Raw genomic sequence first — 22,342 nt, 5'->3', positions numbered from 1 at the left:
TGTGTTTCCTTGGCTTTATTATGCAAATACTTAATCAATATTTTATTCATATTTTCTAGGTGTTACTAATTTCACATAGTTTTGAAGTGTGTGTCACTGTATATTTGTATTGATACACCTCATAAACCCTTTTTATACATTATAATTGTATTTGTACCCATTTGGATGGCAAATTGTTGTGCTACATTTTGTATGAAAAACATTCAGGACCTCCTTTTCTGTTTTTCTCCTTTGTGTTATGATTACTATTAATGCAAATTTGAAGTGATATTATTTTAATAATAAAAATACTGGTGGGTTACCAAATCCTTTAGATCATGGGAGACAATACAGCATGAATGTTGTTATCTTTTACTGTTGTTACACGAAGGTTTCACCTCCTTTATCTTTTACTGTTCTCAAAAATATCAATTTGCTAGCATTAAAATCACTCATTAAGAAGTTATTAAGCACTAATGTTTCTGGCACAGTGCTTGGCACTGGGGATATAAGTATAAAAAATAAAATGGTCGCTACTTTCAAAGAGCATACATTTTAAACTAAGAGGAAGAGGAGAAGAAGAGGAGCAATTGCAGGGAGAGCAGCAGTCTGGGTAAACCCAGATTTTGACCAGACAAGAACCCTCCTCTGACCAAGGGTTTCCCTCCCATCCCCTACCTCCAGCTATCTTGAGGGAGAGTAGAAGCAGATGTGGATGCAATTGAAGATGTGGGAGGAGCCTGGAGGGTGGGGTGAGCAAGTCCAGACCCAGATCCAATCCCAGCTGACCAATGCCCTCTGCCTGAGGACATCCCACCTCCACCCCCGTAGTCCCGTGCCTCCACCAGTGACCAGAAATCTCTAGCTGCATTTAAGGTTGAACTCTAGGAGTTGAACCCAATCTAGAACTGTCCCAGTACCTTCTGCAACACTCACCAGAGAGCTCTGAGCTTCATTATTCATCTGCCTCCCACTATTAACCTTTGTTTTCTCTTTCCCTATCCTTGTTTCAGTTATTCACGGACCATTTAAGAAAAAAAATCTCCAATCTCCAGCTTTTCTAGAAATCCATATCCTCTTAAATCCTGTTCTACTCTATATCCAACCCTGCCCCCACACACCTATGCTGTGTTCTGTGGCATTTATTTTGCAAAGTGAGCAGACTACCCTTCATTCTGGGAATCCTTCTCACTCCTTCCTCTCCCTCTTCCTCCGCCCTTACAAAGACTTAATTCCCCCAAATGATCCTGCATTCCCTGCTATCCTGTCTAGTATGATCTGTACCTTCTCTCATACTCTTCAACACACCGAGCCCACAGAAGTCCGAATATTTCTGGTCCCCATAGCCACTTCCACTTAGCAACCTTTCCTTTTTCAAAATACACTCAGTCAAAATTTGCTGCCCAATTGAAATTATGGTAGCTCTAAGTATACTGACCCTCAAGTAATGCTCTTCAAATTCTGCTCCCTTTCTTTCTCTCCTCATTCTGCCCTTTATACTAGAAAATAGTGATATTTGCATACTGTTTTAATTCCCTTACTTCCTAATTTCTCAGCCTCTTTAAATCTCCTAATCCGTTGCTACACCTTGGCTTTGCTTTGGTATAGCAAGTTATTGCCCTGATTAGAAACTCAGGTGCTTAGGGCAGCTAGGTGGTGCAGTGAGTAGAGCACGGGCCCTGGAGTCAGGAGGATCTGAGTTCAAATGCCGACTCAGACACTTGACACATGTACTAGCTGTGTGACCTTGGGCGAGTCACTTAACCCTGATTACCCTGCCAAAAACCAACCAAACAAAAAAACTCAAGACACTCCTATTATGATCATAACCTCCTGTCATTCCATTTCCTCCTATGCCTCATCCTTCATAAAACTATTCTTCACTCTAATCAAGACTTGTGATCCTTCTACCTTTCAATATTTTCTCAAGCCATTATATCTCCTCTGATTTCACTCCCCTCCCTCTCCATTATCAACCCAATATTTAACAATTTCCACTCTACCCTGCCCTCAGTTCTCCACCCCCTTGTGTATTATTGTTCATCTCTTGCCAAACCTCAGCCCTTGAATACCCCCAGCATCTTCCACCTCCCCTCTACTCAGGAGTTGCTTAATTTAGATGGACCAAAGTCTCACAACTGTGCTGACTTGGTACATTACAAATTCATGTTATCTAACTTCACCTGGGCATTTATTGTACCAACACACTCCTTTTAACCCTAATTGATTCCCTACAGAAGCTATTTCAAACCTCTTCTTTCTTCCTTATACTTCCTCTTCTTTTTCATTCTATATTAAAAGAGGACCTTGCCTCTTACTTTACTGAGAAAACTGAGGCCATTCAAAATGAGCTCTTCTCTTATTCACTTTCATCTCAAAATCAAGCATTGTGCTGGGTACTTTGAATATTAGAACAAAGAATCAGTTCCTACTGATCTGCTAGGAGCTTGCATTCTAAAGGGGAAGACTCACCTGTATAAGGATTTGCAGTGTGGCTATAAAGTAAATAAGTACAAATGAATAGATAGTATTTAAATACAAGTTAGCCTGAAACCAGGACACCAACAGTTGGTGACATCAGGAAAGGCTTCATGCAGAAGATGACCTCTGAGCCGTATCATAAAGGAAGAAATGATTTTAGGAATCAGAGGTGAGGAGGATGTGAATTCCAGATGTGGAAGTCAGCTGGTACAAAGACACAGAGACTGGAGATGGTGAGTTATGTGTGAGGAAAAGAGGGCAGTTTATTTAGATCCCCTAGTGTGGAAAAAGGAAGTGATGCCTAATGAGGTTGGTAAGGTAGCTTGGGGCCAGGTTGTGTAGGATGTTAAAAGCTAAGCAGAGGAGTTTAATTACTCTTTTCCTTAGAGGCAACTGGAAGCCACCAGAGTTGGTTGAGCTGGGAAGTGATGTCATCACATCTTTACTTAAGGAAAATCACTTTGGCTGCTGCCAAAGTGTATAGCATAACATGAAGTTTTGAAAGATATGGGGCAGGAATACCAATTAGGGGGCCATTGCAATATACTAGGTAACAAGTAGTGAGGGCTCAGACTAAGGTGGTAATTATTAAAGTAGAGAGAAGATCAGATATAAGTAAAAGTTATTGGATATATGGAGTGAAGGAGACTGAGAGCCTGAAGATGATGCTGGGTTTGTGAACCTAGGAGACTGGGAGGAAGCAGGTGGTACCTTTGACAGAAATGGAGAAAAGATCATGAGTTCAGTTTTGTACACGTTGAGTGAGATGTCTCAGGGTTATCCATTTTAAAATGCCCAATAGGCAATTGATAATGTAAGGTTGAAGCTCCAGGAAGAAATGTACCCAGGTGATATTAAACCTACTGGAGATGATATGGTTACCAAGAAGAAGAAGGAGAAGGGAAATAGAGAAGATAGCCCAGGAGGGAAACCTGGCAAATCTGCGTGCTTATGGGGATGTGATAGAGATGATAAAACAAGCAAAGGCATCTGAGAAAGGGTTACCTTGATGCTAGGAGAAGCCGGAGAGAGTATTGCCTGAAAACCCGGAGAGGAGAATGTTGTCCAGGAGGAAGTGAATCAACAGTGTCAAATATAGCAGATGGGTTGAAAAGGATGAAGACTGGGAAAAGACCATATGATTTGGCGATTATGAGATCACTAATAACTTTGAAGAGAGAAGTTTCAGTTGACTTAATATGTCAGAAGCCAGACTTCAAAGGGTTGAGAAACGAGTCAGATCATAGGAAAGAGAGTCAGTGAGTAAAAAGGAGAAGAGATTCATCTATGGCTTGAGAATATGTTAAGGCCTAATGAAGAGTTTTGGTTTTATTTTTTACTTTTTAGAATGAAAGAAAATTGGTGGTGCTATTTTCAAGGCAGTAGAAAAGGAACCAGTAAATAAGAGAGGGTGTAAGATTCTAGATAAGGGAGGTTATCAGGGATAAATTTGCTGAAGACAGGAGGGGATGGGATCAAGTCCCTCCTAAGTACCAGATTTAGGGAAGGCTATGTGGTACAGTGAGTGAATAGACCACTGGGCCTACAGTCAGGGAGACCTGAGTTCAAATTTGGCCTCAGATACTTACCGGCTGTGTGACCCTGGGTAAGTCACTTAACCCTGTTTGCTTGAGTTTCCTCATCTGTAAAGTGAACTGGAGAAGGAAATGGCAAACTACTCCAGTATCTTTGCCAAACAAAACAAAGCAGATCATGAAGAGTTGGACAAGAACAACTAAAAGTACTAGACAATATGCTTGGCCCTGAGGATACAAAAACAGAAATGCAACAATTTCTTCTCTCAGAGACAGAACATTTTGTTAGAGAAATAGTTTGTGAGCAGATAATTGTAAGAAAATTAAATTAGATAGAAGAAATAAGATGTAAGGCAGAGAGATGGCCCCAGCATAAGATACCAGGAAAAGACTACGTGTAGCAGGTATTGCTTAGTTGTGTTTGTCCTTTGTTTTCGAAGAGGACCATGACATCAGGGAAATGATGACGTGACTTGCAGTTGACTGCCTTAGTGCTGTCTGCTCCAGTGCAACTTCCCCTTACACCAGCTGGCTCTGGTCACTGCTGCAGTTGGATCCCTGTAGCTTTCTGACTCACAAGAGGTGGGGGCTAACCGAGACCCAGGCGCAAGCTGAAATTGTTGTTGCCATCAGCCTTCTCACATGAGTGGAACTGACATGATAGGGAAGGCCCTTCCCAACCCATCACTGGAGTCACATCTTGCCACCTGGAGAGTCATAGCCAAAGGGCCTTGAACCAAAAGCTGTTTCTTCTTTTAACAGATTCTGTGCCCCCGCTCCTAGTCCTAATCTCTTGCTGCTTTCATAAGACGGGGGAGGGCCAAGGGACCGCTCAGGGTGTTCCACTTAACACTAAAATGTTAAGGTCTTTTAGCAATAGGTCTCAATATGATTAGAAGCATCCCCAAAGCTCCCATATGGCTTCTAGATTCCATCCAAACCAGATTAGAGGGTCAGTTTATTAGAGTAGAACAAACACTTGTCTTTGGAGTCAGAAAATGCATTCAAATCCTGCCTCTGTTGCTTAGTTCCTGTGTGGCTGAGTCATTTAACCTCTCTGGGAACATCACTGGGTTTCTTTATCTGTAAAATTAATGCCTTACATTAGATGATTTTTAAGATCCCATCCTGCTCTAAATCTACTATCTTAGGATCCTCTACTCTTTGTTTCCTGCTCTCATTTTGCCATTACCAAACTCCAGGCTTATGCTTACTCTTCATCAGCCCTGGAGTAATCTCTATCCATCCCTCACTGCTTGTCAGAATACTTGCTTTCCCCTCAATTTTTCAGCTTAAGGACCATGTTCTTCATGGAGACTTCCTAACTATAATAAATTTCTACCTTCATGAATTCTGCATCCTACTCTATTGAGACCTTTATTATACATACATATAGATACCATACATAATATATATATATATATATATATATCTCAAAATATTGTTGCTTTTTTTTCTTTGCAACTGGGTTATTGTATCTTGAGTGCAGGAACTGTCTTGTCTTTTGTGTGCCCATCATCTGTCACAGTGGACTAGCATTTACTAAATATTTGTTGAATTTAAAATAATTATTCTTTTAAAAGGTTTGTTTCAGTAGCTAGTATTAATTTTATTACCTTGAGGGGTAAAATTTTTAAGACTAGAACAGTTTCAACTTTATATTAGAAATCAGTAGGAAACTAGGATTCATTTAACATAAATTAACTTTTGACTACTGTTTAGCAGATTATACTTTAAAAAACCCCTTAAATGCTTTTCCATTCATTTGTTATATATCTATTCTGTTACTCATGGGATATATGTTTTCATATTCTTTGAGACTGCAACTACCACTTGGTTTAGTGAAAACACACAGAACTTAGAATCAGGAGAAATTGGACCCAGTTATGCTACTTTAGTAACTATGATACTGGACAAGGGACCTCTCAGACTCAGTTTCCTAATCCATAAAATAGAGGGTAATAGCCCATCGATTTATTTTGAGGAAAACCAGAAAACGCTGTATTAATATGAACTAACATTTGGGATTTAAATCTGTCAACCAACAAGCGTCTATTAAGTGCCTACTAAATGCCAGCTACTGTGCTATATGCTCAGGGTATGAAGACTTTTGACAGTCCTTACTCATAAGGACCTTACCATTGGGGGGGAAACAACATTTATGCGTCTACACACACAAAATATGTACCACAGAAAACAAAAATAATTTCAAGGTAGAAGGAGGCACTAGCTGTTGAGGGATTAAGGAAGAACTCATGTAGGAGATAGAACTTATACAGAGGTTTAGAAGAAGGCAGGGGTGGAAGTGAAGAAGGTGATGTGCACCCTAGGTGATATGTTGAGTGAGGGGGGACAGGGTGAAGCCTTTGCAGTGATACAGAGGCAAGTGATGGGTCAACATTTTCTAGCATAATTTTAGATAAACATCGTATTCTAGGTAATTGGTTGAGTTATTATGTTGTTACTTTTAGTTTTGTCCTCTTTAAACATCTTAAACATGGAGTGACTTTTTAAAAGGTTTAACTTAAGACAAAAATGATATACAATAAATCCCAGCTTATGCCTGTTCTTAAAGAGAGTAAATATATTTCAGTATTTGTTTCAAAAGCGTGACTTCAGTTTGTTTAAAAACAAGATGTCGTTAGAGTGCTTTGTAAGAGTTTGTAGTTGTTTCAGCCAACTAAAAAACTGCTGCCAATTCTTCACTTCCTTCTTTGAAAACACATGGATTGTTTATGGAGGTTCCTAAGCAACACCAATGTTGAAATAGTAGGAAGCACGAGTTTAAACTTTGAAAGCAGTTTCTCCAAATTTGTTATAACATACTTGAGGAATTTAGTAATTGATTAAAATGAAAACCAGAGCTGTGTTCTGAGACTTTTAAACTTTATGCTAAATAAGCCCCACCCAGCTAGCATGAACATATGTACATATGTATGTATATATTTTATATGCATAAATATGTACACATATGTAAACATGTATGTCACGTATATACACAAACACATACACATAGACATACACACAGAGTGACCAGATTTTCAGTGCTTACAATATGAAAATTTGAGGGGTTGTTTTAATTTTTATTTACTCCATTGTAGTGATCAACTGTAGTAGATTTTTTCTCACTTTTTTTGCTATATCAGTATAATTTGCAATTAGAAGTGAGTGGCTTTAAGTAGCTTTTTGTAAATCTTTGTACAATATTTTTTCCTTACATAGGAAATACATGCAGCATTTTAGTCATTAAGTATAAATTAATTGATTGTCCAAGTAGAAAATAGCTACATGGTTTGCTTGTTTATTTCTTTCATTGAAGAATAACAAGATAGATTAAAAGGAAAACTAATTCTTGGAACACTACTGTGGAGTAAATTTGCCTTATTCTGTCTTTTATTTAAATAAACTCCTTATTGCTTCCCATCAGCCATTTAAAAAATAAAGTAACGATTTCTCGTTTGGCTGTATTCTTGGCCTTTAAAAAAATATTGTATAGCAGAAACATTTTTGAACAGTCATTTCATCCTTTGACCTGGCAATATGGTTAAAAAAAAACTAGAAGAAAAAATGGAAGAGACAAAAGAAGGGAAAGATGGAGAAGCAGTAAGATTGAATAGCCTAATAATAAAAGAACAGAAATTGAATGGACATAATCTTCTTTGAGACTTCCTTGTGATAACCTGATTTTCAAAAATGTGGTCCTACATAAGTCCTTTTCTACAAAAAAGATTCTTTACTCTCTAGAAAACAAAAAACATCTACTCAGTATTTGTGTATCCTTTAGCCATTGAGTAACAGACCTAAGTACTAAAGAGGTTGATGGATCCAAATAGATCTCTAGTCACCTAATTATGAAGTGTAAGGCAAGAAGAAGACAAATACAAGGGAATTTTTTCACTATGCATCCGCAAATTATAGTAGGGAAATGTTTTTGGTTGTTTTGTTTTGTCTGAACCTATGATTACACTGACATAAGGAGTTTTCCAGTGAAGAAACTCCATCTGTCTGTACAGATCAGCTCCTCTGTCTTAGAGAGTTACCCAAGGGTAAGAGATTATTACTTGCCTTTGGACCCAGCACCAGTACATGTGAGGGACAGGACTTGAATCCAGATCTTCTTGATTCTGTATTTAGCTCTCTGTCAATATGATTGTGTTCCTTCTATAATTTTTTTTAAATTAAATGTAGATAAAAAAAACATTCAAGAAAGCAGCTAATCTGCAAATTGGGGTACATTGATGATCTTTCTTGGTGTAGAACAAAGAAGTATTTTATAGCAAGAACTATATTAAGTCTTTTTCTGAATCATTGCTTATTTTTTTTTCCTCCTGTAGCTATGGTAATAAGGACACTTGAGTCTTAAAAATACAGGAGCAGGATGACCTAAAGAAACTTCATTTTTATGTAGGAGGTGGAGGAAGAATTGGCAAAGCCATTTGTTGACGATAGGGAAAAAGCTCTTGTAAGAATTGGCCACATCTGTTTTCTTGTTGGCAGCTGAAATGTCCGACCCAAAATAAACTGGATGATAATAAGAGTACAATAATTACTAATGTAGAACAGGCAGATGTTTTTGTTATTACATAATGCTACATGGATGCATTTTGGTGAAGAAGTCACAATTTTTAACAAATAGGAATGGACTTTGAAATGATGTGCCTGATATTTCACAGATCAGTCCACAAAGACTTTCATGCTGGTTGATATCTTTATTAGGTCATAACTACATTGTGTCTCCAGAAAGGTAGGTAATTAACTTGAGATGGCTACATTGGTAAATAACTATTATACTTTAATAATCCCCACACTTTTGAGATTCTGTTTCTTTGAAATCAGTTTCTCTGTTTTGCTTCTCTCCTTTATGAAATACTCAATTTCATCTTTCATTGATCTCTTGAGTGGTACTTTTAGGTTAGTTAGAATTAAAAAAAAAAAAACACTTCCCTTTTGCTATGGAAAGTCGTGTTCCAGACACACCCATAAGGACTTAATGAGTCTTCTGTGATATTCTTTATTGTTATTCCAGCAGAGGTCTGGAAAATCGAGGTTCCCCTGACCACTAAGTTAGGCTTGTCTTCCTTGGTAAGTTGATTGAAGAAGGCTTTATCTATCATCTTGTGCTTTAACAGTTTTAAAAATAGTCACATAGATAAAACATAGATTCCTATATATATATATACACACACACAATGCTCTTGTCCAAATACCAGTGTGGACATCTATCCATAAGAGAGCTGGCCTTGAGATAAGACCTGGATTCAAGTTCTGTGTCTCACACTGATTGTGAATGAAGGCAAGTCACTTAGCTCTGTGAGCCTCATGACCTCATCTGTAACTCTGGAATCCTGTGAGGTTTGAGTTGTTTTTATAGAGTAGAGGTGATAGATTTTACTCATCAACAGAATTGCCAAAGTGATTTTCCCAAAATGCTAGTGTAACCATGTTACTCCCCTACTTAGTAAAGTCCAGTCACTCCCCATGACCTCTAGGGTAAAATTACCCAGCACTGATACAGAAGAAATACCAATGGATTTGGAGATGATAAAGTTGAGTTTTAATTCTAGCTCTGCCACTTACTGCCTGTATGACCTTAGGCAAGTCACTTCACTGCCCTGTGCCTCAGTTTCCTCAGTTTAAAATGAAGAAATTAGGCTTGATGTCCCACAAAGTCCCTTTTCAGCTTTCAATCCATGATCCTGTGATTCTTATTAAATATTACTCTTCTTCATATATCCTACAGTCCAACCAAACTGTTTTAGCGATTTGTCACACAAGACATACTATTTCTTACCTCCCTGCCTTTGCATTGGCTATCCTGTGTCTGTAAAGCACTCCCCTCTTTATTTGGGCCTCTTGACTTCCTAGTTTCCTTCAAAATTCATTTCAAGCCTTCTGCATCATTCCTGGTTATCCCAGAATCTAGTATCTTCTTACTCCTTGTCCTCAACTTCTTGCATTTGTTTTGAGTATACTTTGTGTATGTACATGTTGTTTCTTCTTGCTCTTTGAGAGCAGAGACTAGTTCATTTTTGACATTGTATCCTCCTTGCTCCAGCATTGTACCCAACACAAAATAAGCAGTTGGTAAAAAGCTTATTAATTGATCGATTTCTCTACAATTGCTCATTACATCACCCTTTGTCACCAATAGCACACACATGTGAAATAACACAGAGAAACACTGTTTCTCCAACTAAAACTTAGAGTTGTAGTTTCTTTCCTGCTCTAATCAGTTGTGCTATCTGATCATTGGAGAATCAATTAACTTCATTTATATGGACCTTTAAAAAGCTTTTGAAAAGAATTTATACCAAATGTCACTTCAAGGTAATATTAACAACCCTCAAAATTATCCCAGTCTTGGGGGAAACGGCTTGTTTTGACTAGGAAACTGGCCTAAAGTTGGAAAATCGAGATTAGGGATAAATAAGCTGTCATCTGCCTAGTAAAGTGTAAACAATTACAATCATTTTGCTTTCGGTCTGTTCTGATCTTCTCATTTTATGTTCACACATTCCTCCCATCTTTAGAAGTGAAAACTGAGAAGAGGAAAAGGACATTTGCAAATATCCTCCCCGCCTTTCTTTCTTATTATCAATACTGTCAAATGTATAAAGCATTTGAGAGCTTTCCATATGTGAATACACACACTCACATGTACACACACACATACTCACATGCACACACATGCACATGAACACACACACATTCACATGCACGTGCACGCACTCACACAGACACAGACACACACACAGACACACACACAGACACACACACACACACACCTGAAGAATTTTGGAGCTTTGCCACATTAATAAAATAATGTTTTCTAAATTATTAGCTGTGATCCTGGAAAAGGATATGGTTACCATTATATAACGTTACTTAAATATATTAATACTGTATGCTACTTAATACAGAAAGCTAGACAGTGCTATTAATTTCAGAGAAATTACTGGGAGAGAAATGATGATTTTGAAACTTCGTAAGATCAAGTCAGTTGAGAGAGACTATATGATGGCAGGGAAGTGTTATACATTTATGAAACAATGAATGTTAATTATGTTAGAGAAAGCAACAAATTTCACATCCTAGAGTTAGAGGGTACCAGTTGAAGTTTTAAAGTAGTTTTTAAGAAATTAAAGGAGATATTGCCATACATAACTAATAAATTTGTAGAACTCACTCCAAGAGGTAGTATAGGCTGAAAACTCTATAAAGAGTCTAGATATGTCACTGTGCCGTGTTTATCTTTCCTTTTAGTTCAGTCTAAGTATTTTATAAATTTTTGCCCTACATTCTTGAATTTGGAAAAATTACTTTGTATGCATATACATGATATGATATAGATTATATATATATTGCATATATAATTTCTCCCAAATTAAAAAAATAAGGCACTTGCGCGCGTGTGCGCGTACACACACACACACACACACACACACACACACACACACATATAAAATGCCAGCCAAGCCTACTTTTCCTATCTGTTAACATCCATGTGCAATCTAAGTCAAGTCAGTTAAGAAGCATTTAGTAACTTCGATTTTCCAGGCTTGTGCTAGGCACTGAAGATACAAAGAAAGACAAAGACTCCTGCCTTCAAGGAGCTCCCATTCTAATCTGTACAATTCTCACCGTTCCTTTTAGGCTAATAATCAACTGTGACCTCTTTCAAGTGAAATCTTCAGCAGTTTCTGATTATTTCCTAATTAATGTGATGTGGCTTTTTGTAGTTTTTAGATTTTCATAGTAGACATATACTGAAAAGAAAATAATTGAAACTTATTAATACAAAATAAAAATGAACTTTTTCTTAAGTTAAATTTTTGTGAAGAATAACACAGAATTCTGCTTCTCTGTTTGCTTATCTGCAGGTAAACCTTTTAGCCGTGTTGATTTCTATAGGAATGCCCATTTTCCTGTTATTTAACATTTGTCATTCCATGACATTTATCTTCCATTAATATATTTATCTATATACACACATAATATACACTGTATATGATATATATGTGTATATATCATATGCTACATATAATCATATATATATACACATGTGTATAAACACATACATATATAGCGTTTGTCTTTATAATAAAAATGTATCCTAAGTAGTGATTATTTGTAATGTTTTTTTTTTTCCAAATTACATTTCCTTTTTTGTTTTTTCATACTTGTTCCTTCCTATTCCCGTAAGCTTCTGACTTGATGTGTTACTTTGGTTTTACCTTACCCATTTATTTTGGAAGGAGATTTCTATTTTAGAAAATTGCCTGAAGCAGACTTTTTGTATCTTCCACAAGGAGAACAGCTAGGTGGTGTGGTGGAGTGGAGAGAGTGCTGTCCCTGGAGTCAGGAACCTTTCTGAGTTCAAATCTCTCCCCAGACACTTACTAGTGGTGTGACCCTGGGCAAGTCACTTGATTCTGTTTGCCTCAGTTTCCTCATCTGTAAAGTGAGCTAGAGAAGGAAATTACAAACCACTTCAGTATCTTTGCCAATAAAACCTCAAATGGGGTCATGAAGAGTTGGACACAACTGAACAACAAAATGAGAAGAATTTAAAGGGATTAATAAAGAGCAATTGGGTTGTACGTTGAGTGCCGTATATAGTAGGTAGATAGCACAGTCATCTAATTTGCAAAGAAAAGTACCACCAGCTTCAAGTTTCTTTTTCTCGCTGTTTAACCAGCGTGTAACAAATGAACAACCTGCACAAAACAGTGTCCTTTTAGGAGCTGAAATCTGTAATTGTCTGGTTTTTTTTAAAATCTTATTTTCTTAGCCTCTATCAACTGTCCATTTAAAGGAGAGTCAATTATTCTTTATACCCTTCCATACTGTAGTTTTCTCATGCTGTAATTTGCCTGTGTTTCAATAGCATCACATTAGTTGTCAGATAAACATGCAGTTTTGGGGTTCAAATCTTAATTTTATTTCTAAATGATCTGAGGCACTTAATATTTGTTACTCCTTTTTTTCCCCTTTAAACTCTGGCCTAAACGTCATGTGGTATGATTTCAAATGCATATTGATTTTCAAATGGTATTCTTTGGTAGTGGCATTGAGGGGTTCCTTGGAAGATTTTTGATAAAACATTTTATTCTGCTTATTTTTTTTAACTACTCAATACATTTTAATTACATACAATACATTTTAACTACTTAGTACAACTCATTGAAAAAATGAATTGCTGTGGCTAAAAGCCCAAACGTTGATGGTAAAAAGGTTCAACATCTGAATGTTTGATAATCTCATCTTAGGGAATTTGTGAAAAAATATATCATGAAGTAATAGAGTTTTGGAACTAGAAGTGACCTCAGAAATTAAGTAGAAACACCATAAGCCTCACTGATAAAGAAGCTGAGGCTCTGAGAAACAGAGGGTCTTATCTGATGTTATGCAGCTAATTAGTGTGAGAATTTTGGAATGACTGTCATTTCCTGATACACAATCTAATGTTCCACCTCTCTTTCAAGGTGGTATGTTCTCGCTATTATATCGTCAATAAATATATGTAAATAAAGATATATTTGTCCATTCTTCAATAATTTGCTCACCAATTGGTATAGAGTAAAAATCAAAGAACCTTAGCATAGGAGTCAAATGAATTTAATTCCCATTGACACTATATTAACCTTTGCGACTTTTCACCATTGACCTCCCTGAGACTTATTGCCAAATTTGTAACATGGAAATATTAATAAGAATCATAGCTTATTTATATTAGTATAGCAGCTATTAAATAGTTTGTTTGCTGGCCGCTAGGCAGCACAATGGATAGAGCTCTGGACTTGGAGTTAATAAGTTTAAATCCAGCCTCATACATTCACTGCCTGTGTGACCGGAGGGAGGTCACTTACACTTTGTTTGCTTCAGTTTCCTCAGCTGTAAAATTGGGATAATGACAGCACCTACCTCTCAAGAGGTCTTGTGAGGATCAAATGGGTTAATGTTTATAATGTGCTTAGCGCAGTCCCCGGCACGTAATGGGCTCCATATAAATTCTAGCTGGTATTATTAGCTTTTATTATGTAATGCATTATACTAGTCACAAACATGTACACTATCTCTTTGGGTCCTCAAAGCAACACTTACACAGTGCAGGTACTAACAACATTCCTTATCACTTTTCTTCTTTTTTGATATGTTCTCTTTAATCCTGAAAGTATCTTCCTAAGGAATAATAACTTTCTTTCCCATTTTCAGGGAACTGGCCACATGAAGACCTTGTAGCTTTTTGTGTAATATAGCCATAGATTACCCTCGCACTGGCTGGTACTCTTACAAGTACATTTCATTAGTTATAAGAAAGATAGACGGACAGTTTGGATGGATTTCAGTCAGGAAACATGTATTAGCACCTGCTATGTGCCAGGCACTGTGTTAAGGCCTGGCTGTAAAAAGAGAGGCAAAAGACAGCTCCTGCCCTCAAGGAGCTGACAATTTAATGAAAGAAACAAGGCAGTTGATATGTACAGACAAGCTGTATACAGGTTAGTTGTTAAAGTGAGCTGGAGAAGGAAATGGCTAACTGCTCCAACATCCTTTGCTGAGAAAACCTCAAATGGGATCCTGAAGGGTTGGACACAACTGAGATGACTAAACAAAAATTAAGAGAGAAAGTACTAGAAATAAGAGGGGCTGAGAAAGGCTTCCTATAAAAGATAATAATATTAGTTGGACCTTAAAGGAATCCAGGGAAGGCAGTAGGCAGAGATGAGATGGAAGAGCATTCCAGGCATTGGGGATAGCCAGAGAAAATGCCCAGAGCTGAGAGATGAGAGTGTCTTGTTCATGAACAGCCAGAAGGCCAGTGGCACTGAATTGAAAAGTGTGTGGCAGGGAGTAAAGTGCAAGAAGACTGAGAAGGAGGGGGTTAGGCTACCAAGGGTTTTGAATGCCAAACAAGGGATTTTGTACTTAAACTTGTAGGTAATATGGAGCCACTGAAGGTTTTTTTGGGGGGGCGGGGGGTGGGGTAACATGGTCAAACTTCTGCTTTTGGAAAATCACTTTGTAGTCTGAATGGAAGAGGAATTGAAGTGGGGAAGGAGTTGAGGCAGACAGACCCACCAGAAGGCTACTGCAGTTGTCTGGGCATGAGATAATGAGGGCCTGCCCTAGAGTGGCAACAGTGCTGAAGGAGAAAAGCAGCCATATATATGAGAGATTGCAAAGGTGAAGTTGACAAACCATGGCAACAGATTGGATGGGATGGGGTGTGATATACTGGGGAACTGAGCGTAACACCTAGTTTGCAAGCCTTAGAGACGGGAAGGATGGTGTTGACCTCCCTAGTAACAGGGAATGTGAAAGAGGGTATGAGAATTCAAGGGGAAGATAATTAGGTTTCGCTTATGTTGAGTTCAAGATGTCTACTGGACAACCGTGGCCTCATACTGTATTCGTCCGTATTTAAGTATTATCACATAATAAACTGAGTGTTAGAGAAGGAGTTGGAGAAGCAAGACAGAAGATCAGTACGTAGTTTTAGACAAAATTGGTAGATTTGAACATCATTAGCTTGGGAGCTCAATAGGATCACCAAGTGAAGTGGTGTAAAAAGGTGAAGACAAGAAGGCCCAGGACAGAATCCTTCATCTATAGTAACAGGGTGTCATTTGGATGAGGATCCAGCAAAAGAAACTGAGACAGAGCAGTCTGATAGGTAGGAGCAGGATCAGTAGAGATTGGTGTACCAGAAACCTAAAGAGAAGAGAGTATCTAGGAAGAAAGGGTGATGAGCAGTGTCAGATGTGACAGAGAAGCCAGGGAGATTAAAGATTGTGAAAAGGCCACGCAGAAAAGGATCTGTGTAGATTTATTACCATTATTAGAAGAAAACAAAATTGAATGCTGTATTGATAGTGAACCAGTAGCATAACCTTTGTATATGTAAACTAGCCAATACTATTCCCATTTATCACCATTTCTAAGTACTATTGCTCCTGGAGTAGTCCAGGCTTGAATCATTGGTATCATCTGTAGCTTCTCTTCTTTTGAACCCTATGCTAACCCCTTCCAATTGACCATGCATCCCTTTGCTGTCTACTGTGGCTCCAGTTCATGAAGTCCAAACTTCACAGTAATCATTAAATAGTTTGTCACAATAGCATCTCAAACTACTTTATCCAGTGTTTTTTCATACTGCTTTCTAATTCACAGCTTCCGTCATGTTTGGTACATTCATTTTGTCATTATCTGCTGCATATGTTATATTTACAATGAATTTGAGTCATTACACGTGGAGGATTGTATTTAATGTTTATTATTTTAATAAGAATAGTGAAGTTATGAAATGCATTTCCCTTTTTCTCTATGTAGATCCTATTTACCTTTCTAGAGTTTTCTCTAGGTAGGACACAAGTTGATTGCTTAGAATAAAGGGAAATAACTCAGAGTGTGAAGATTTGTGCTGTGTGTGTATGTGTGTGTGTGTGGGGGGGGGTTGTTTTTTTTTTTTGCATGGTATAGTGAAAACAGTTTGGCATCTGGAGTCTTAGGTTCTTGTTCCAACTTTTGATACCAACTCATTCTGTGGCATTAGCCAAATGATTTATATTTAACAGGTATTACGTTCCTCTTCTATAAAACTAGGGAGTCAAACTAAGTGATAGCCAAGATTCCTTCGAAACCTAACATCTTGTCATCTCCAGAAGGGAACTTTTCTCCCTGAATCTTCGATACTTGGATACTTAACATCTCCTAAGAGTTATCATATTTGGAGTGGTATTATTATTGGTAGTCTTTTCTTATTCTTTAAAAGATTTATAAGCTCTTTGAGGGGCAGGTTCTATGTCTTATTTCATCTTATATCCTCTACGGAAGTAGTTCTCAAACTTTTTGGTTTCAATACCTTTTAACTCCTAAAAAATACTGAGGAGCCTCTAAAAAGTTTTTGTTTATGTGAGCTATTGCATAAATATAATAAATTAACATGTACATTAATTGTACATGTATGTAACGCATGTATTAACGTGTTAGAAATTAAAAGTTGTTAGTAATTTTTTATTAAAATAGTTTTGATCTGATGGACCCTCCCCAATGGGTCTCTTAAATTTCCAAGAGTCCTTTCACCATACTTTGAGAACCATCGCACTACAAGAGCCTACCACAGTGCCGTATGCATTGTAGTCACTAAAAAAAAATGTTGAGTTGAGCTGAATCTATACTTCTCTAACCTTATCAGAATTTCTACTCCATTTGAGGTTTAGCAGTTAGTTGTTTTCTGACTCGTGTGTATTAGCCTTGTCTCTCCAATTGGAATGTAAGCTCTTTAGGGGAAGGGAACATCCATGCCTCACGCCTCTCTTTTTTCCTCAGGTCCTGAAATGTCGTGGAGGTAAATATTTGTTGATTGATTATTTAGAGAAACTGAGTAAATCATCAATAAGCATAAGATTTTCAACATAAAGACATTAGAGAATCATCTTGTCCAATTCTCATTTTTAAGACAAGGAAACAGAAAGAAGTTAAGTGTTGAACATTGCTATTTTTCCAAAGGGGGAAGAAGTGGCAAGATTTTAAGAATCAACACATCATGAGAGTAGGTCAAATAAGTTGTTTAAAAATGGCATAAGACCATGCAAATATGAACGTTATGGTAGTTGCTTTCTCTTTGAATATTAGTTCCTATGGCCTAGTTCCATAGTGCGTTGTGGAAATAGGATTAGAATGGCCTTTAGTAAATCATTTATGGAAAAAAGTTTTTCAGTGTGATTGCTTACATCTGACAATAAAATATCTCCTGGTTTAATGTTTATTATTAGTTGCTTTCTGCTGTTGTTGTTCCGCCACAACTTAGGAAGAAATCTTATATTGTGCTAAAGTAGTTTGGGAAAGAATTAAGGAATAGTCGATTTTTATTAACAGGTCTTCTGATTTGGGGGGGGGGATGTTTGAGGAAATTGTATTAAAACTACCTTGTCAATAGCCATGTTTTTGTGTCTTTTTGAAAGAAATGATTTCACAGAAATCGCAATGTTAACCTTACTCTCTCTGGTACAAATTAAAAGCTTTGGAGCCTGATTTATTACTTTACTCGGCGCTAGGTTAGGATGGCTGTGCTTTTTCCATTCCTTGTTCCCACAGACTTCGTATACTGTCATGTTTGAACAGTGCGAAGAGAGAGAGATTGAATATCGAACAATCTGAATATTTTCCTGTTCTGTGTTTATGATTCGCCAACCACGTACAATTCTCTCTGAAATAAACTTGTGAATGAATGTGTACTGTTTGCAGAAATAGGCATAAGACGTCTGTGGTTAACTAATCTCGAGCAATGAACTTTCTGTGGTAAAGGTAGTATTTTGATTTTAAGTTAGCAAAATAAAATGTGATTTCGTAAAGGTGATTAAAATTGTCACATGTTTTTGTCAGCTTTTAAATCCTTATTCAGAGTAATATCATCTGTGATTGTACTTGAGAAACGAGATGTATATGCAGACTTCTTTGAACGAGTAAAATATAAGTTCAGATAAAGCAGTAACCATCACTTCATAAGTGAGAATTCATTTGAGTAAGATGTTTATTATTTCTTTTACCTTTCAGTGTTTTTTAACTTGTGTAACAAATAGTTACCGTTGTTTCAATTATGAAATTACACGGCTCTATTGCATTTTAACCGCTAATTTTGTACCACCCTCGTGATTTGTCAAGCACTTAAAAATCTTATCATATTTCCTTCCTTAGAATTTTAGTGTTGAATAATAACAATTTTTCTCTATTGTTGTTTAAACAGTAATTTAATATGTAAAGGCTAGGTGTCATAGTGGGCAAAGAGCTGACCTCAGAGCCAGGAAGACTTGGGTTCAGCTTCTAGCTCTGCTGTAGAATGGCTGTGTTACCCTGGACAAGTCATTTAACCTCTCTGTTGCAGTCTAAGACTGAAGGTTCAGAGGAGAGACAGATGTCTTAGCAGACAACATTCTTTAAGGGTATTGATACAATCCTAGATCTAGTGCAGGAAGGAAGGAAGGAGAGAGGAAGGGAGGGGGTAAAAACAAGGAAAGTAAGAAAGGAAAGAGAATAAACTTTGCTTTTATGAAGAGTCAAAATATGTGATTACTTTTGAAGATAAGGACAAGTAATGTTAAGAAATAGTTAAGCCAGTCTTGTACTATTTCTTAAGTCCTTGCCTCAAATGATTTTTTTTTAATTAATAAAATGAATTGTCCTCACTAAAAACTCATTTTAAATACCTGGCTTAAATTTGTACAGAACAATTAAGAAAGTAAACCAAGGTTATTTATATGCAGCAAGGCCATCTTGGGATAAAGCCTATTTATATATTTCTGTGAGAACAGTGACTTTGATTCAGTGTTCATTTGATAAAGAGGAAAAGGATGATTTTGTCAACTGTTAAAATCATTTAAAATTTCCTTTCCTATCCCCTCTTAATTTTAGTGCCTTTCCTCTATTAGTTATTTCCTATTTATCCTGTAGAAGCTTGTTTGTACAAATGCTTCTTGTGTCTCCCATTAGATTGTTAGCTTCTTGAGGGCAGGGACTGTCTTTTGCTTCTTTTTGTATTCCAGTGGCACTGTGCAGTGCCAGGCACATAGCAAACACTGAATAAATGTTTGTTGATTGATTGATTGACTAACTGAAAGCTGTCTCCACTAGGAATAATACCATGAATCCTAAACATTTTACCTTTTAGCAATTTTTTTAGAACATCTGAACACATTGACACTATTTTGACTTGGAAATTTTTGTCTTTACTATAGAGTTTCTTTTTTCCTTATTAAATCTGAAATCTAATCTATCTAGAATGTTTTTGCATTAAAAATTCAGTTTTAGTACAAATATGTAAAAGTAGATCATATACAGATTTTCCTTTGTTTATATCATATATCAGTTAACATTTTATTTAGTAGAATTTATGTGCTGTGTCGTGGAAGATTGCTTTTTTCTAGCATTCTAGTTGATATAAAATAAATGTAAGGTCATTAAAAGGTCATAACAGGGCATCTTTTTCCTGTGTTAATTTTTTTTCCTGATCTTATTAGTTGCTTTGTTTCAGTACATTCTGAGCTGTTAACTAAATAGAAGTTTAATGAATTATGCTGTTTAATAAAAAATCATAATACTAGTAGAATGCATATGCCACTGCACATCTGTTTTATTTGGATTATTAAAAATGTAAATGATTAACATTAATTTAGATCTGCCTTTTTGTTGTTTCACTTTTATTAACTCTTATGATTATAAATTTTTGGTGTAATTTGACATGAGAACAGCAATGTTGTTGAACTATCTTAGTGGTGAATATCAATGGTTCAGAAATCGACCTACTCTGTAAAATAAATGAATAAATTATTTTGAGTTGAAAATTTAAATTAAGAAAAGCATGGAGGAATTTGTATGTCATTTAAAATATTTTCACATTCAGTGGTCTGAACAGGAAACTGGTCTTTGGAAACAGAAAGTAACTATCATTTATATCAGCAACACATATATTAGTTGTTATTGTAGAAGAGAATATAAAGTTTGAAATACACACTCTTCTAAGAAATGTCATTTTCTTCTGTTTGTCATATTTTTATCACAAGCAGCATTTTCTGTTCATTCGTTGTTCAGAAGCATGGACATTTTCTTCTGGGTTCATTGCCCTTTGCACTGGTTGTTTCCACGGCAACACTTTTGGCTATTTGGCTATGCCCTGCTTCTAAGGAATCAGGGAATTCTAAAAGATTTCTTATTTTAATCATATTTTAATTATAACTAAAGTATTTCCAGGTTTTTTCCAAAAAAATTTATTCCCCATCCCCCTTTTTTCAAAAGCAAAATTTGTAACATTGAACATTGCAACTTTGTAACATTGAGTAACAAACTCTTTCCATCACATTTCTAGAATATCAGTTATAATTATTTTTATTATTTTTTCTTAGGGATTTCTTTAATTTCTTGCTATGGAATCATTTATAGGCAGGGATTAGTAATTTATTTGGTATAAAAGACACTTGTCCCTACAAAGTTATTTAAAAGAAATTACATCACTTCTTTGCTCAGAAATTTTCAGTGGCTCCCTAATTGCTTATTGCATGAACTCCTCTAGACACTCAGGGCCCTCAGTTGGTGTCACATGCCACATTCCCTCTCCAGGCATATCTCACATTGCTCTCTTCTCTGCAGTCTGTGCGTGCCCTCAAACGGGACTACTCATCGTCTCCTGAATATTCCTGCTTTTTGCTCACACTGTGTCTGCAAGGTCATCCTTTCCTCTTTTCTCATTCCTCATTCCCTTTGATCTCTCTGCAGCCTTTGACACTGCTGATCATGCTTTCCTCCTCAGTACTCTCTTTTCTGCAGGTTTCTGGGACACCACTCCCACCTGGTTCTCTTCCTACCTATCCAACCATTCCTTCTCAGTCTCCTTTGCTGGATCCTCATCCAAATTATACCCTTTTGCTGTAGATGTCCCCTGAGGTTCTGTCCTGGGTCTCCTTCTCTTCTCTTTTTATTTTGTTTTACTAGGTGTACTCATCAGTACCAATCAATTTAATTATCATTTATGTATCATATGTACCTGTCCTGCCCTAATCTTGCGTCTGTGTCTCGAACTGGCATCAGACATCTTGAACTAGCTGTCCAGTAGACTTTTTAAAATCAACATGTCCAAAACCTAACTCTTCTTTCCCTCAGACCCTCCTCTGCCTATTACTGTAGTGGGCACCGCCATCCTCTCAGCCCCCCAGGCTCACAAGTTAGGTGTTTTCCTCAGTTCCTCACTATCTCACCACCACCCCCCCCCACATCCAGTCTACTGCCTAGGCCTGTCAGTTTCACCTTTGCCAGATCTTTGGAATACATCTCCTTCTCTCCCCTGACATCACAGTAATGCAGGACCTTATCACCTCGGTCTTGGACTATTGTAACAGCCTACACATGGATTTGCCTGCCGCACATCTCTCCCCACTCCAATCCCTTCTGCATTCAGCCACCAAAATGATTTTCCTGAAGTGAAACCTGACCATGTTACTTCTCCCCTTCTCCCCCTCTCAGTAAACTAAAGAAGCTACCTTGGGCCTCCAGGACCAAATAGAAAATGTTCTCCTTGACATTCAAAGTCCTTCAGAGCCTAGCGCCCTCTTGCCATTCCAGTCTTCTTACTCTTCATTCCCTGCCACACACAATTCAATCCAGTGACACTGGCCTTCTGGCCGTTTTGTGACCGAGGCACTCTATCTGTCAGCTCTGGGCATTTTCTCTGGCTGTCCCCTATGCCTGAAATGTTCTTTTTCCTAGTATCTGCCTGTTGTTTTCCCTCAGCTTCCTTTAAGGTCCAACTAAAATCCCATGTGCTGTAGGAAGGCTTTCTCAACCTCTCCTATTAC

At 37.2% G+C, this 22,342-nt stretch overlaps 1 protein-coding gene and 1 pseudogene across 3 annotated transcripts in view; one reads left to right on the top strand and one right to left on the bottom strand.

The window, feature by feature from the left end:
• The window catches only part of LOC118828390, a 33,580-nt pseudogene extending 32,115 nt beyond the window's left edge, over positions 1-1,465 (bottom strand).
• The window catches only part of NOVA1 (NOVA alternative splicing regulator 1), a 161,738-nt gene that overhangs the window by 72,269 nt on the left and 67,127 nt on the right, over positions 1-22,342 (top strand). The gene's annotated exons all lie outside the window — the stretch shown is intronic.

This window comes from Trichosurus vulpecula, chromosome 8 (assembly GCF_011100635.1).
Source record: "Trichosurus vulpecula isolate mTriVul1 chromosome 8, mTriVul1.pri, whole genome shotgun sequence".
NCBI classification, from domain to species: Eukaryota; Metazoa; Chordata; class Mammalia; order Diprotodontia; family Phalangeridae; genus Trichosurus; species Trichosurus vulpecula.
Note: the sequence above shows the minus strand (reverse complement) of the source record. Positions and strands in the feature narration are given on the sequence as shown.